This window comes from Corvus moneduloides, chromosome 27 (genome assembly GCF_009650955.1).
Source record: "Corvus moneduloides isolate bCorMon1 chromosome 27, bCorMon1.pri, whole genome shotgun sequence".
In the NCBI taxonomy this organism is placed as follows: Eukaryota; Metazoa; Chordata; class Aves; order Passeriformes; family Corvidae; genus Corvus; species Corvus moneduloides.
In genome coordinates, this window is record NC_045502.1 from 5,171,602 (window position 1) to 5,187,389 (window position 15,788).

General features: G+C 46.8%; 1 long non-coding RNA gene across 1 annotated transcript; it reads right to left on the reverse strand.

Annotated features, from left to right (window-relative positions):
* Positions 1-2,963: 2,963 nt before the first annotated feature.
* LOC116435658 lies at positions 2,964-3,473 on the reverse strand. The gene is made up of 2 exons (XR_004236810.1): positions 3,356-3,473; positions 2,964-3,187 (listed from the first exon to the last, which is right to left on the reverse strand). It is a non-coding gene; the product is annotated as an uncharacterized LOC116435658 (long non-coding RNA).
* Positions 3,474-15,788: the final 12,315 nt, after the last annotated feature.

Below are 15,788 nucleotides of genomic sequence, written 5' to 3' on the forward strand. Positions count from 1 at the left end.
CCTGGTGTGGATCTTTTGCAGCAGCTGTTCCATGTGGCTTTGTATGGTGATCCTGTGGGAAGCGGCCATTCGCCTGCTGTGATATCCTCACAACTAAGATGAACTCCTCATTCCTTTTGGTTTTATTTGGGGTTTTTTAGCTGGTTGTTTGATTGGTTTGTGTGGGTTTGTTTGTTTGGGTTTTTGTCTTTTTTGGTTGGAGTTTTTTGTTTGCTTTTCTCTAAATGTCTGGTGAAGCTGGCACCGCCAAACTCAAGAAAATGTAAACCAGGTTTGACTTTCCAGAAATTCCTTTGGACTGGGTTTAGCTGCATCCCTCAGGCTCAGGATCCTCAAGATATTTGCAGGTTTTGCTCTGCGCCATCAGCCTGCTCAGATTCTGCTCGGTGTTTCACAAACGGAGAAGACAATGGATGCTGTGCCAAGCTTCCTTTCAAACAGCCAAACCTGGGTCAGCATGAGAGAAAAGAAGAAGAAGAAAAAAAGAAAATATTCATCAGTTAGAACAGAGCCAGTGTCCCACCATCTGCCCCTGCGCTCTTACTAATTTTGTCTATTTAGAGACAAGGCTGGGTCTAAAGCTTCCCTCTCTCAGTTCCTGGTGCTAGTTGCTACCTTGCAGCTTTGATTTCTGCTGATCTAAGTCACTGCTGTCCATGTGGGCTTGAGAATGTTCAGCCTGGAGAACAGAAGGCCCTGGAGAGGCTTTGCTGTGGCCATGCAGGACTTGAAGGCTCCCATAGGAAAGATGGGGCCAGTGTTCAATAGGGCCAGTGGCAAGAGCAGAAGCGGGGATGGCTTTTAAGTGCAGGACCTTGAGTTAGGTTGGATCTAAGGAAGCTGCTTTTTCACACTGAGAGTGCTGAGGCACTGGCCCAGGCTGTGCACAGAGGATGTGGATGCCCCATCGCTGCGAACATCCAAGGCCAGGTGGCAACAGGACTCTGAGCAACGTGCTCTGGTAGAAGATTGCTCAAGTTGGAACAAGATGATCTTTAGCGTCCCTTCCAAGCCAGACCACTCAGGGATGGCATCATTCTATGATCCCCGTTGTCCACTCCACGGTGACCCTGGACTCCTGTCAATTGTGATGTCACGGTCTGCATTCACACTGGAGCTCCCAGCATCCAGCAAAGAGGACAACACAACCATTCGCCCTTGTGCCTACACACCTGTCACCCTGCTTGGCCCCTGCTCCGCTACTCCCAAGACTTCGGAAAGGTCTCTCGTGCCTGGATTTTGCCATTCATCCCTGCAAGATGCTCACATTGGTCCCCAGGAAGGTAAGGTGCCATTCCATGCAAATGGACACCACCTAAGTGCCTCTGTGGGGATGCTGTGGGACAGGGATGCCACTCCCACAAACCTGCGACATCTGCAGGTTTCCAGAGACAAAGAGAAAGAGATGGAGGTGGATCTAAAGACTGATACAGAGGAGGAGATGGAAGTGGAGGATGGAGAGACTGGAGAGGAAGAGGTGGAGGTGGATGTGAAGGAGGAGATGGAGGAAGAGATGGAGGTGGATGTGAAGGAAGAGATGGAGGAAGAGATGGAGGTGGATGTGAAGGAAGAGATGGAGGAAGAGATGGAGGTGGATGTGAAGGAGGAGATGGAGGAAGAGATGGAGGTGGAAATGGAAGAGTACATTGAGGCCATGGATGTTGATGGAAAAGACGAGGAGGAGGAGGACATGGTCCTGGGATGAAGAGGGACTCCAGCAGTAGGACAGGCATGTGCTCCCCACAGGCAGAGTGGGTGCCCTGCTGCCAGGCTGGGGCTGGGCTGGGTGCCCCGCTGAGGGACACGGTGCCCCGTCTGCTGCATTCTGGCAGCACAAGCACCATCCCCAGCCTGTCCTGCACTTGCTTTGGCTCACACAAGCCCCATGCCAGTGCCTGGGGCCTGACCCCCAGCCCCAGCCAGGCTCAGCGCTGGCAGCAGAGTCCCGCTCTGCCAGTGTGGCCCAGCCTGGGGGCACATGCAACAGCCCTCTGGGCCTGACTGCAATGACTGTGTCACTTGCTTCTCTTCCAGGACTGATGGAGATCCAGGACAGAGATGGCACCCTTCTGTAGATACCTTTTAGCGTTTCTTTTGGTCTTCTGTAAATACGTTTAATACAGTTTTGATAGCTATGTTCTTGTCAATACGTTCTCTAGATCGTTGTTGTTCCAAAGGTTCTTCCAATGTAAATATGTTCTCTAGTTGCTTTTTGTTGCTGCTCTTATAGAAACAAAGGATCTTTGTTTTTCACACCTCAGTTCTCTTGGCATTTTCTTTGGGTACAGGCCTCCATGGAGCAAGACTTCCTTTCAAAACCCCCTCTGGCACCAGACTCTGCTACAAGCATAACACAAATTGATCCTCGTAGTTAAAGGCGTGCCATGAATTGGCACAAATTTGTCCCCTGGACTTTCTAGCACAGTAAATGTCAGTGCTCATAATCCCCAATTCCTAATGAAAGCTTGCAGTCTCCTCACCTGCCACAGACATGTATTGCCCAGATTTGCTTCGGGCTTCTGGCCTGAATCTCGCTCTGGAAATGCCAGTGGCTCAGCTGAGAGCTGTGCCAATGATTGACATTGCCTTGAGAAGGGCCACAGTCCTGCAAGGGTCTTTCATCAGCAGCAAAGAGCGGCCTGCACTGTGGGGAATGCTGGATCTGTACCACTCAGTGCTCATCCTTCACCTTAATGTGGAGCTACCCCCAAAGCCGCCATGTAGCACTTCTGCTATTTCCCCTGGTGTGGATCTTTTGCAGCAGCTGTTCCATGTGGCTTTGTATGGTGATCCTGTGGGAAGCGGCCATTCGCCTGCTGTGATATCCTCACAACTAAGATGAACTCCTCATTCCTTTTGGTTTTATTTGGGGTTTTTTAGCTGTTTGTTTGATTGGTTTGTGTGGGTTTGTTTGTTTGGGTTTTTGTCTTTTTTGGTTGGAGTTTTTTGTTTGCTTTTCTCTAAATGTCTGGTGAAGCTGGCACAGCCAAACTCAAGAAAATGTAAACCAGGTTTGACTTTCCAGAAATTCCTTTGGACTGGGTTTAGCTGCATCCCTCAGGCTCAGGATCCTCAAGATATTTGCAGGTTTTGCTCTGCGCCATCAGCCTGCTCAGATTCTGCTCGGTGTTTCACAAACGGAGAAGACAATGGATGCTGTGCCAAGCTTCCTTTCAAACAGCCAAACCTGGGTCAGCATGAGAGAAAAGAAGAAGAAGAAAAAAAGAAAATATTCATCAGTTAGAACAGAGCCAGTGTCCCACCATCTGCCCCTGCACTCTTACTAATTTTGTCTATTTAGAGACAAGGCTGGGTCTAAAGCTTCCCTCTCTCAGTTCCTGGTGCTAGTTGCTACCTTGCAGCTTTGATTTCTGCTGATCTAAGTCACTGCTGTCCATGTGGGCTTGAGAATGTTCAGCCTGGAGAACAGAAGGCCCTGGAGAGGCTTTGCTGTGGCCATGCAGGACTTGAAGGCTCCCATAGGAAAGATGGGGACAGTGTTCAGTAGGGCCAGTGGCAAGAGCAGAAGCGGGGATGGCTTTTAACTGCAGGAGGTGGATGTGAAGGAAGAGATGGAGGAAGAGATGGAGGTGGGCATTCAATTCACTTTAATGAGCATTTTAGAAATATGTTATGATGACGGCAATAAATTAAAGTTTTTTATTTTACAACTTACTTTTATTGGCCATTAATTTTTATTAACTTATTTTGTGCATTTACTACAGGAAAAATGTTGTGTTCCAAATGCCATTTAAACAGTATTCTTAGTCCAGAATTGTTAAGCTGTGTGTATTCCCCAAGATATCAAATGTGTGATGGGGTTGTTTTGGGGTTTTTTTGGTTGGTTTTTGTTTGTGGTATTGCTACGTTTGGTTTTTTTTTCTTTACACATTTTAAGATGAAACTTGCTCTTAATTCCTAATTGGAGCCTATGGTAGCATTTTCTTCTAACTGTATGAAAGAAATAACTACCCATTTGCGTTTTCTCTATCTAGTGGGATTCTATCCACATCAAGGGGCCCTGTTTGTCGCCACAGTTTCATATCTCTGAAGTTCAAATAAAAATGCACTTAATCAGATCCCAGACCTCTGACTTAGAACTACTGTGTTTGATTTCCATCAGTATTTATGGTTATGCCATTTCAGTGACATAGTGTTTCTTACAGCTATTGCACATTTCCCCAGTCTTCAGTTACTGCCATGGCACTGAAGGTCAGCAGATAAACTTTGACTTATGTTCTCTAAACTGGGAAAACAAATAAGAGAAAGGATTTCTCTCACTGTAATTGGAACATGCAAGAGCATACTGAAGTAATAATGTTATTATTATTTTTTTATAACCTTAATCATGAGATTTTTCTTTCATTAATTTCTGTTGAGAATCTCTTGGCTATGGTTTTGTAGACACAGGCAAAGTAGTTTAAGCAGCCAGAAGTCAGTGCCCCCTTGGGCAGTAAGCCTTATGGCCCCGTGATCGGGATGCAGGAACTGGACTTAAGCTGTCAGGCTAGATTTAAATGACAGATTCTCTGTGTATTTTCAATTCTCTCTTAAATATTTTAGAAGGTTCTTACAATTACAAAATGAGGCAAACATGAGCTTTTTAAAAAGTGTTGCTGGGTTTCGAAAATAGAATACTCAAGTAAGTGTACACAGAAGTGTATTTTTTTCTGATTTTCAGTTCCCTCAGCTTGCAGAGTAATAGAACATACATAGAAATTTATTGGCTTTTATTTTTTTGCTGTTGGGGTTTTTTTGGGGGGCAGGAGTCTGCTGGGCCTTTGTTTTTTTCTTACCCTCCAGAATTTACTTATAGCATGTCATTCCATCTACACATAACAGCAAGTCTGAAATTCCAGAGTGGTTGGAGGGTTAAGCCATGGCCCACATAAACAAACATGCTGCCTCTTTAGTTTCATGGCTATAAGTCATTTTGTCAGTTGTCTTATTTGCTATTTGAAATCACTTGCTCTTTATAGCATATGATGCCAGGGCTGATATTCATGGCCAGAAATTGAAGCTGACAGAGTTTGTAAAGAAGGAGTGACACAAGCCAGGATAAGCTGTTATGATGTGCTGTGTTTGTCAATACTGCATTTGAAAGAAATATTTTTGCAGCCTGATGACATGGATGATAAATGAGTGTTTGCTGCATTGTACTGCATGATCTTGACGAACTGACACATCATTGGGAATTTGTATCCTTGGGGCAAGCTGCTAAGGAAAACAAAGTTGTTGAATGAAAGTGCTCTAGACAGTCAAGACAAAAATCTTTTCATGTGTAATTTGAAGGTACCTTAAAAGTGCTGACAAAACCAAAATGATAAAGTGACTGCAGTGTCTCAGTATTTGCATTTGAGCCGTGTGTCTAAAAGGAGTTATTTCCAAGAGCGTCTGAAGCTGGGACTAATTACTGCTGTTATGCTGACTGATTTCATCATGGAAAAGCTATTCACAGCCAAGTAATTTGAAGATGTTACTGCAAACAGGAGATAACCTATATTAAGAAGCTCCAATGAGTAATGGTACAGTGCTGTTGGAATCCAGAAACTGTCCACCTGATCTTCTGTCTCCTCTTTAGCAATGAGACAAAGTTGGTATAAGATCCCATTGGTTGACATGTAGTAGCAGGCTTTTTTTTTTTCACTACACCAAATTTGTTCTTTTTTTTTTATTAACGTTGTCAGAATTATGGTACTTCAGGCATTGCCAGGAACACCATCACCTCTAGAAGTATCTTAATTAATTTAAGCAGAGTATGCTCATTGATCCTTACTATTTTGGAAAAAAATCCAACTTGACTTATCAAGTGATTTCCTCAATGTTAAACAGAACAGGTTTTCTTGAGTCACTGCCAGTGGCCTTCAAGTTCTCATGTCCACAATGGTCTGAAAATTTTTTTACCCAAGCTGAAAAAATACTAGTGGAAAAGTCTTTTGAAGGAGATTTAGAGTGTGTTTCTCAGGGTAACAAGGGAGTGTATGTTCCGCATTTCTGAAGGTTAATGTGAGACAGCGCAAAGTTCTCAAGATTCAAGTTTGTATTGCACTTAGGCTCTGATTCAGGTTGTTTTTGTGTTATGATGCTGTACTAGTTTGAAAACAAACCAGTGGGAGGCACCAAGTCAGAATAACAATTTAATGGAAATTAAAGAAAAGGGGAAAAGAAAAGGTAAAAGAAAACACTGTCAAACTGACAGAGTCAAGGTACAACCTGACACCCTGTTAGGCAGGGTGGTGGTAGCAGTCTGGTAGAATGGCGGCTGCAGTCCTCTGAAGCAGTGATCCTGTAGTAAAACAGTCTGCTCTTCCTCAGGAAGTCCAATGGCGGCTGTGTAGCTCCTGTCCACTGGAAATCCAGTGGGAAGCCGGTGTCTCTGGTGTTCAGCCTCAGATTATATCCACGATGGGATGCTTGGTTCCTCCCTCTGGGTGGAGCATCTCACAATGGGGTAACGAGTCATGAGGCCAAGTGTTGATTAGGCTCATTAACAGAAGATAGTCCGGAGGGAGTTATCTCTGAGTCAGGCAGCAGGACAATGATGGGCAATTAACAGAAAGATAGTCTGGGGGGAGGAGGCAAGGAAACACTGCCCCACCTGATTTCAACAGCTGATGGGGATGGTAATAGAATACACTGCAACCCAGGACATTATCCACCCCTTATTCTATTACCATCTACATTATCCCAAATCAATACCTTCTTAAACTCTAAAACGTACATACAGTGAAACCTACACACCGTTCTCACCTAAGATTAGGTCTCCTTGTGGTACACAACGGGTTTCCCCATCTTTCTGCATTACCCACCAAGTGCAACCAGGTCCTTGAGCAAAGACAATCCCATGGATGGGTTTGTCTTTGCCTGAGGTGGGATTAATCCAAACAGTCTTTCCTAAAATACCTCTCAGGTGTACCACAGGGACTCTATCTCCATCCACTGTGTGCAGGGGTTCAGACTCGGCAGGACCAGCTCGATTGATGGACCCTCGGGTATTGACTATCCAGGTGGCCTTTGCTAAGTTCACTTCCCAATTTTTGAAGGTCCCCCCACCAAGTGCCTTTAGGGTAGTTTTAAGTAGTCCATTGCAGCGTTCAACTTTTCCAGCAGCTGGTGCATGATAAGGAATATGATATATCCATTCGATACCGTGTTCTCTGGCCCAGGTGTTGATGAGGCTCTTCTTAAAATGAGTCCTGTTGTCTGACTCGATCCTATCAGGGGTGCCATGTCTCCACAGGACTTGCTTTTCTAGGCCGAGGATGGTGTTCCGGGCTGTAGCATGAGGCACAGGGTAGGTCTCCAGCCATCCAGTGGTTGCTTCAACCATGGTCAACACGTAGTGCTTGCCTTGGCGGGTTTGGGGAAGGGTGATGTAGTCAACTTGCCAGGCTTCACCATACCTGTACTTTGACCATCGTCCACCATACCACAGAGGCTTCACCCGCTTGGCCTGTTTGATTGCAGCACAGGTCTCACAACTGTGGATGACCTGTGAGATGCTGTCCATGGAAAGGTCCACCCCTCGGTCACGGGCCCATCGGTATGTTGCATCTCTCCCCTGATGACCAGAGGCATCATGGGCCCAACGAGCTAGGAATAATTCTCCCTTGTGCTGCCAGTCCAGATCCACCTGTGATACTTTCACCTTGGCAGCTCGGTCCACCTGCTCGTTGTTGCGATGCTCTTCATTAGCCCGACTCTTGGGTACGTGCGCATCCACGTGTCGAACCTTCACGGTCAGCTTCTCTACTCGGGCGGCGATGTCCTGCCAAATCTCAGCGGCCTAGATGGGTTTCCCTCTGCGCTGCCAGTTGGCCTTTCTCCAGCGATCCAGCCATCCCCACAGAGCATTAGCTACCATCCATGAGTCGGTGTAGAGATAGAGCCTCGGCCACTTCTCTCGTTCAGCAATATCCAAAGCCAGCTGGATGGCTTTAAGCTCTGCAACCTGACTCGATCCACCTTGTCCCTCGGTAGCTTGTGCAACTCGTCGTGTGGGGCTCCATACTGCAGCTTTCCACTTTCGATTAGAGCCTACAATTCGGCAGGAACCATCAGTGAAGAGGGCATAACGTCTTTCAGTCTCCGGTAGCTCATTATATGGTGGGGCTTCCTCAGCACGAGTCACTTGCTCTTCCTCTTCTTCAGAGGATAATCCAAAAGTCTCACCTTCAGGCCAGTTTGTTATAATTTCTAGAATCCCAGGGCGATTCGGGTTTCCAATACGGGCACGCTGTGTGATGAGGGCGATCCACTTGCTCCATGTGGTGTCGGTGGCATGATGCGTGGAAGGAACCTTTCCCTTGAACATCCAACCCAGCACCGGTAGTCGGGGTGCCAGAAGCAACTGTGCTTCAGTGCCAATTACCTCTGAGGCAGCTTGGACTCCTTCATAGGCTGCCAAGATTTCCTTCTCTGTGGGAGTGTAGTTGGCTTCAGACCCTCTGTAGCTTCGGCTCCAGAATCCCAGTGGTCGGCCCCGAGTCTCACCAGGCACCTTCTGCCAGAGGCTCCAGGACAGACCATTGTTCCCGGCTGCAGAGTAGAGCACATTCTTCACCTCTGGTCCTGTCCTGACTGGGCCAAGGGCTACGGCGTGAGCAATTTCCTGCTTGATCTGGGCGAAGGCTTGCTGCTGTTCAGGGCCCCAGTGGAAATCATTCTTCTTGCGGGTAACCAGGTAGAGAGGGCTCACGATCTGGCTGTACTCGGGAATGTGCATCCTCCAGAAACCTATGGCGCCTAGGAAAGCTTGTGTTTCCTTCTTGCTGGTCGGTGGAGACATCGCTGTGATCTTATTGATGACCTCGGTGGGAATCTGACGTCGTCCATCTTGCCACTTTACTCCCAGGAACTGGATCTCTTGGGCAGGTCCCTTGACTTTGCTCCTTTTGATGGCAAAGCCAGCTTGCAGGAGAATCTGGATGATTTTCTCTCCTTTCTCAAACACTTCCTTTGCTGTGTTTCCCCACACGATGATGTCATCGATGTATTGCAGATGTTCTGGAGCCTCACCCTTTTCCAATGCAGTCTGGATCAGTCCGTGGCAAATGGTGGGACTGTGCTTCCACCCCTGGGGCAGTCGGTTCCAGGTGTATTGCACACCCTTCCAGGTAAAAGCAAACTGGGGCCTGCATTCTGCTGCCAAAGGAATGGAGAAGAAGGCATTGGCAATGTCAATAGTGGCGTACCACTTCGCTGCTTTGGACTCCAGCTCATACTGAAGTTCCAACATGTCCAGCACAGCGGCGCTCAGTGGTGGCGTGACCTCATTCAGGCCACGGTAGTCCACCGTCAGCCTCCATTCTCCACTGGACTTACGCACTGGCCATATAGGGCTGTTGAAAGGTGAATGGGCCTTGCTGACCACCCCTTGGCTCTCCAGTTTGCGAATCATCTCATGGATGGGAACCACAGAGTCTCTGTCGGTGCGGTATTGCCGGCGGTGCACTGTTGCTGTGGCGATTGGCACCTGTTGTTCTGCAACTCTTAGCAGTACCACGGCAGAGGGGTCATCTGAGAGGCCAGGCAATGTACTCAGTTGTCTGATATCTTCTGTCTCCACAGCAGCTATCCCAAAAGCCCAACGATGTCCTTTTGGGTCCTTGAAATATCCATTTCTGAGATAGTCTATGCCGAGAATGCACAGGGCCTCCGGGCCAGTCACGATGGGGTGTTTCTGCCACTCGTTCCCAGTTAAACTCACTTCAGCTTCCAGTACAGTCAGCTGCTGGGATCCTCCTGTCACCCCAGAAATAGAAATGGGTTCTGCTCCCACGTACCTTGATGGCATCAGACTACATTGAGCACCGGTGTCAACCAAAGCCGTGTATCTTTGTGGGTCAGATGTGCCAGGCCATCGGACCCACACAGTCCAAAAGACCCGATTCTCCCTTTCCTCTACCTGGCTAGAGGCAGGGCCCCTCTATTCCTGGTCATGTTGCATGTTGCTCCCTTCCGGTGAATACGTTCCTGAGGTCCCTTCAAGAGGATCAGTCATGTTATCATTCCTATACCGTCTGGAGTTCTGTGTGCGGGAGACGGGAGCAATGTTGACTCTAGATGCGCTTCTTGTGGTAGTTGTCCCTCTTTTTAGTTCACGTACCCGAGCTGCTAAGGAGGAGGTGGGTTTTCCATCCCACTTATTCATGTCTTCTCCATGTTCCTGAAGGAAAAACCAGAGGTTACCTCGTGGGGTGTATCCTCTCTCCCTGGTTGGGGGTCGCCGGCTCCTAATGGCAGAGACTCTTGTTGGTTCTGGTGAGATCTGGTAAATCTCTTCCTTAAGTTCCTTTTTCAATTTCTGATGGCCTTCTTCAATCAAGCTCCGGACTTGCTCAGCCAAAAGACTTGTTTCCACGGATGAGACATGGGTGCGAAACGGGGCTCTGACGGTGTCCTCGTAAATCCTCAGTTTGTTCACCAAGACGCCCACCCTGTCCTCGCCTTCCCTCCATTGCAGCGTTGCCAGGTAACGGGAGTATATCTCTGGTCCAAGGCGTGCGAACCTCAACCACATCTGTGACGTGCACTGGACACCATCTGGGCTCTTAGGAAATCTCTCATCTTCTGAGAAAATGATCTCCAGCACAGCCAATTCCCTCAGGCACCGGATACCTTGTTCCATTGTGCTCCATTTTCCTTGGTGCACCTGGAGGTCTTCTTTACAAAGGTACCTGTCCCTTACACTTGTAAGCAGTCGCCGCCAGAGGCTGAGGGTTTCTTGGGTTCTCCCGATCCCCTGGTCAATGACCACATCCCAGGACAGAGATCCCAGTTGCCTGGCCTCACTTCCGTCCAGAATGGTGTCATTGGCTGCAGCGTCCCAGATGCGGAGCAGCCAGGTCAGGATAGACTCGTTCGTCTGGTGGGTGAATTCCCTCCGCAGGTCTCGCAGCTCACCCAGGGATAGCGACCGAGTGATGATCTCTGGCTCTGCCTCTTCTGCTGGGTGCGAAGGTCCTGCTGCATCCTCGTCAGTCACTATGCGGACTGATTTGCTTTTTGATTTCTTCTTCTGCACGGGGGCAACTGCAATCGGTTTAGGCTGTTCTGGTTCAGTGATGGTTTGCATGGGGACGCTGACAGTGCTTTTGGTTCCTTTCTCCTCTGAGTCAGTCTGCGTAGACATGGACGCTGTTGTTTTACATTTGGTTCCTTTCTCTTCTGTGACAGTCTCTGTAGAGATGGACACTGTTGCTTTTTGTTTGGTTCCTTTCTCCTCTGTGTCAGTCTGCGTAGAGATGGATGCGGTTGCTTTGCTCTTGGTTCCTTTCTCCTCTGTGACGGTCTGCGTAGAAATGGATGCGGTTGCTTTGCTTTTGGTTCCTTTCTCCTCTGTGACGGTCTGCGTAGAAATGGATGCGGTTGCTTTGCTTTTGGCTCCTTTCTGTGTGACAGTCTATGTAGACATGGTATTTGCTGCTTTGCTCCTTTTTACCTCCTCCTCAAGCAGACGTTGCACCACACTAAGTAGTGTTTTGTTTCTAAGCATGGTGTACAGAATGCAGGCCATAGAGAAAAAAGAGAAGAGAACTGACAAGAAGATTATACCATCCTTAACATCCAGAGGGAACTCAATTTTTTCAAAAACTGCTGTGCCTGGCCTGAAAGGCTGGAAGAAACCACTCTCTACTCCTCCCACCAGGGGCTGGCTGTGATTGTTGAAGAGGTCCCAGACATAGGAGCCCAGACTAGGACAGCCAAACAAAATTGAGTATATATTCCGAATGGTATTCATCGCCTCACAGGTTATTATGCTATAGACATAATAAACCAATAAAGCAATTCTCATACCATTCCCTGGTTTTAACAGGAGTAATACAACAGGCAGGTAGTTCCCCATGTGAGGAAAAATATAGAGAGCAAGATACAGTACCCATGCAGACCAGCTGAGCACCATGGTGAATAGATTTCTGTTTATACAAAATTGTAATTCTGACTTTTTCTCAGAGCAAGCCCCACATTGGGCGCCAAATTATGTACTAGTTTGAAAACAAACCAGTGGGAGGCACTAAGTCAGAATAACAATTTAATGGAAATTAAAGAAAAGGGGAAAAAAAAAGGTAAAAGAAAACACTGTCAAACTGACAGAGTCAAGGTACAACCTGACACCCTGTTAGGCAGGGTGGTGGTAGCAGTCTGGTAGAATGGTGGCTGCAGTCCTCTGAAGCAGTGATCCTGTAGTAAAACAGTCTGCTCTTCCTCAGGAAATCCAATGGCGGCTGTGTAGCTCCTGTCCTCTGGAAATCCAGTGGGAAGCCAGTGTCTCTGGTGTTCAGCCTCAGATTATATCCACAATGGGATGCTTGGTTCCTCCCTCTGGGTGGAGCATCTCACAATGGGGTAACGAGTCATGAGGCAAAGTGTTGATTAGGCTCATTAACAGAAGATAGTCCGGAGGGAGTTATCTCTGAGTCAGGCGGCAGGACAATGATGGGCAATTAACAGAAAGATAGTCTGGGGGCAGGAGGCAAGGAAACACTGCCCCACCTGATTTCAACAGCTGATGGGGATGGTAATAGAATACACTGCAACCCAGGACACTACCCAAAGAGGGGAAGAGACGCTAGCCACCTATATGATTGCTTTAGATAAACAGCTTAGAGAAATTTGAAAACACGTGGCTGGAACCCAAAGTCGAAGCTTGGATGGTCCTGTACATGACATTCAGCCTGGAGATTATGGATATGTTAAGTCTCTTACAGAAAAGACTCTGGAACCACAGTGGGAAGGACCATTCCAGGTGCTCCTCACCACTTACACCGCGATTAAGATCAGAGAACAGAGTGCCTGGATTCACCATACCCGAGTAAAGAAGGCTCCAGAGGCCCCTTGGAAAGTGACCCCTGGGGATGATGAACTGAAATTGAAGTTTACCCGAACAAAATGAAAATGTTAGTGTGGCACGCAAGTATAACCCAGAAAATTGTTTTTCTCACAGTCATAATTGTAACCTCCAGTTGGGAAGTTATTCATAGGAGAGAGGACATATGGTCCCAAGCCTTTATGCGGCTTACTGGACTCATGGGGAAATATTCTGATTTGAAAAATTTAAACCCGTTGACTGTGGTCATGCACGGAAACCAAGTGTATACAAAGCAAGAATGGGAAAAACAAAGAACTTGGCAGCTCCAGGGAACTGTAGGAGAAAAAATCAAGATAAGATGCCGAATGATTGATGGAACTACTCATAGAGAACCAACCCAAATCAGTGTCTCAGCTACTCCTACAGACAAACATAATGAAATCTGTAGTCATTCAAGTGAAGCAGATTGTTGGTATAATTTTACATTAGTACAGACCGTCAAAGTAGTTTGTCTTTGGGGCCAGGACAGTAATGGGCTCTCCTTCAAATTCCAGATAGATACCATGGCTAGCCCTACTACGACCTATGCCGGCAATCGCATCCAAACCCAGGTCACATCACTTAAACCTGAACCAAAAGTTTATGAGATTGGCCCTTATATAGTAAGGAACACAGGCCAGCAATTACTGCTGTTTAATCCAGAGTGGTCTCTTCAGTGTGTAGAACTACTAATGCAAATTAACATTTCTGAGATCCAACCAGCCTGCTCCCCTTTAATTCAAACATCCTTTGAAGGGTGGACAGCCTGGCTGCAGAAGCAAACCCCCCTCAAGGGCAGAATGCGGAGAGACCTGACTGGCATGCTGGGAACAGGACTGGGAGTCATAAATGGGATTGATTCAGAGATACTGATGAATAAATTGGCCACGGCAACCAGTGACCTGACCAAATTAAAACAGCCCCTTACAATCTTCCCTATTAGCATTGGGAAACAGCCAGTGGCAAGTCTCAAAAATACTCCCAGACCTCGCAAAAATCAGCCATCTGGACCATTAACTGATATTAAACACACTTGGCACAGCTCAGGACAATGTCTCATTAGCCCTTAGCTGCATACAGGGTCAATTATGGATGTAGTCCACAGCTTCCTTCATTATAAGAGAAGGTAATGAAGGTGTTTTCCCTATTGAAATCCGAGGAGCTGTTTGGAACAATGCTACTAAATTGGGAAAAAAGCTCCAATCCTGGTGGACCTTGGTAAATTTCACCTATGACCCAATGACTAACATAGCTACTGCCTTCGTGCTTACGATACGGAATGCCACAGTTGATGTAATTCATCCTATTGTCGCTTTGGGACTAAACTATGAAGGAACAGTTTTTTACCCCTCTGAACACAGAGTATGGGCTCGGATGGTAGGAGAAAAATGGCAAATAGTGAATTTAGAATCTTGCATCACACGGGAACAACAAGGATTTCTCTGTGAAAGTAATATGCTTGATGCTAAAGACATATGGCTTGATGCACAGAACAAGGCATTTGTCACTTTGAGATCCACCCAGACACTTCACCAAAACCTGTACTTGTATATATTGGCCAAGGCTGTGTAGGCTTAAGAATTGTCTGCCCTTCTATGAGGATAGATGACAGTAATATAAATGTAGCTGCCAGGAATCACTCTAATTTTCATATCTGTAATTTTACCAAGATTGTTGGGTGTGACTTTTCGTATTTAGCACCGGTCGTGTCTCATCAATTAATAAGGTCTAACTACACCGTATACCATAAATTGCTACCCACACCTAGTGGGATGGACCTAACATTAGTAAAGCAATTAGTGAAACATCAGGACCTAATTGAGATTTTAGAAGAAATCCCAAGAAACGGGAAAAAGACCTTAATCACCATCCATCATGACACACAAGAAATCAGCAGAATCTTGCAAAGGGTAAAACAAGACGCAAGCCATAACTGGTGGGACTCGCTTTTCGGGTGGTCACCTACCGCAATAGGCATCCTAAATACGTTATGTCACCCCATCATTGTCTTATTAACCTTGGTTAGCACCTGCCTCGTGCTGTCTATCATGTTGCTTCTTTGGAACTATAGAGTACTAAAAAGGTTATCAGTTTTAACTACTTTGTCAAACACACATGGAAAAGCATTAAGGGATGCCTACTGAAAAAAATCATTAGGAAAAGAATCTATGTATTAGTAAAAGAAGTTACTAACTCTTTAGAAAAGGGGGGACTGAATCAGGGGAATGGGGAAGCAGAGGTTAAGTGATTTATTAAGAATTGGTTTGTTAGAAGCAATGCATAGAGCTTGCTCAGCACTTACGGTGCATACCAAAGCAGGAAGAGAGGATAAGAGACTACTGATAAGGCGAAGGAATCCTGGTTTTAACCTAAAACTAGCTCAAACCAGTCTTGAAGTTTGGGCTTGGGCCAGGGGCATAAAGAGCATGCGCTGGGAGGAAAGGCGAAAAGTTCAGGATGAGGAAGACCCTTTACTTATCTGAGGAGGACTCTTCTTTCATCTCAGAGACCCCTGCCCACGACCACCAGACAACAGCTGCACAAGCGCAACGCTGGATGTAAATGACTTTTGGGTTCATTGTAATACGAAGCGAGGCTGGGCGGGGCCTAGGTGATGAATATGTATAGGTGTATTGGGAAACTTAATGAATACGGAACTTGTAACCCGATAAATACCAAGCTGAATGCAGCTGTCGGCGTGCATGGCTTTGGAGGAGCTATCGCCCATGTGTCCCAGCACTGGAATAAACACACCTACTTTACTACTTATTCTGGTAGTGGAGTCTTTTCCGCTCATCAGGTGGCTGGTTGGTTGGGTTGGGGTTGGGGTTTTTTGGGGTACCGGTGAGGGGGTTGTTTTTTGTAAGATGTGCTATGGGGTTTGAAGGTGCTGTGGGTGCCCGCAGCGCTGGCACAGCCCCGGCACGGGCAGGGCGGC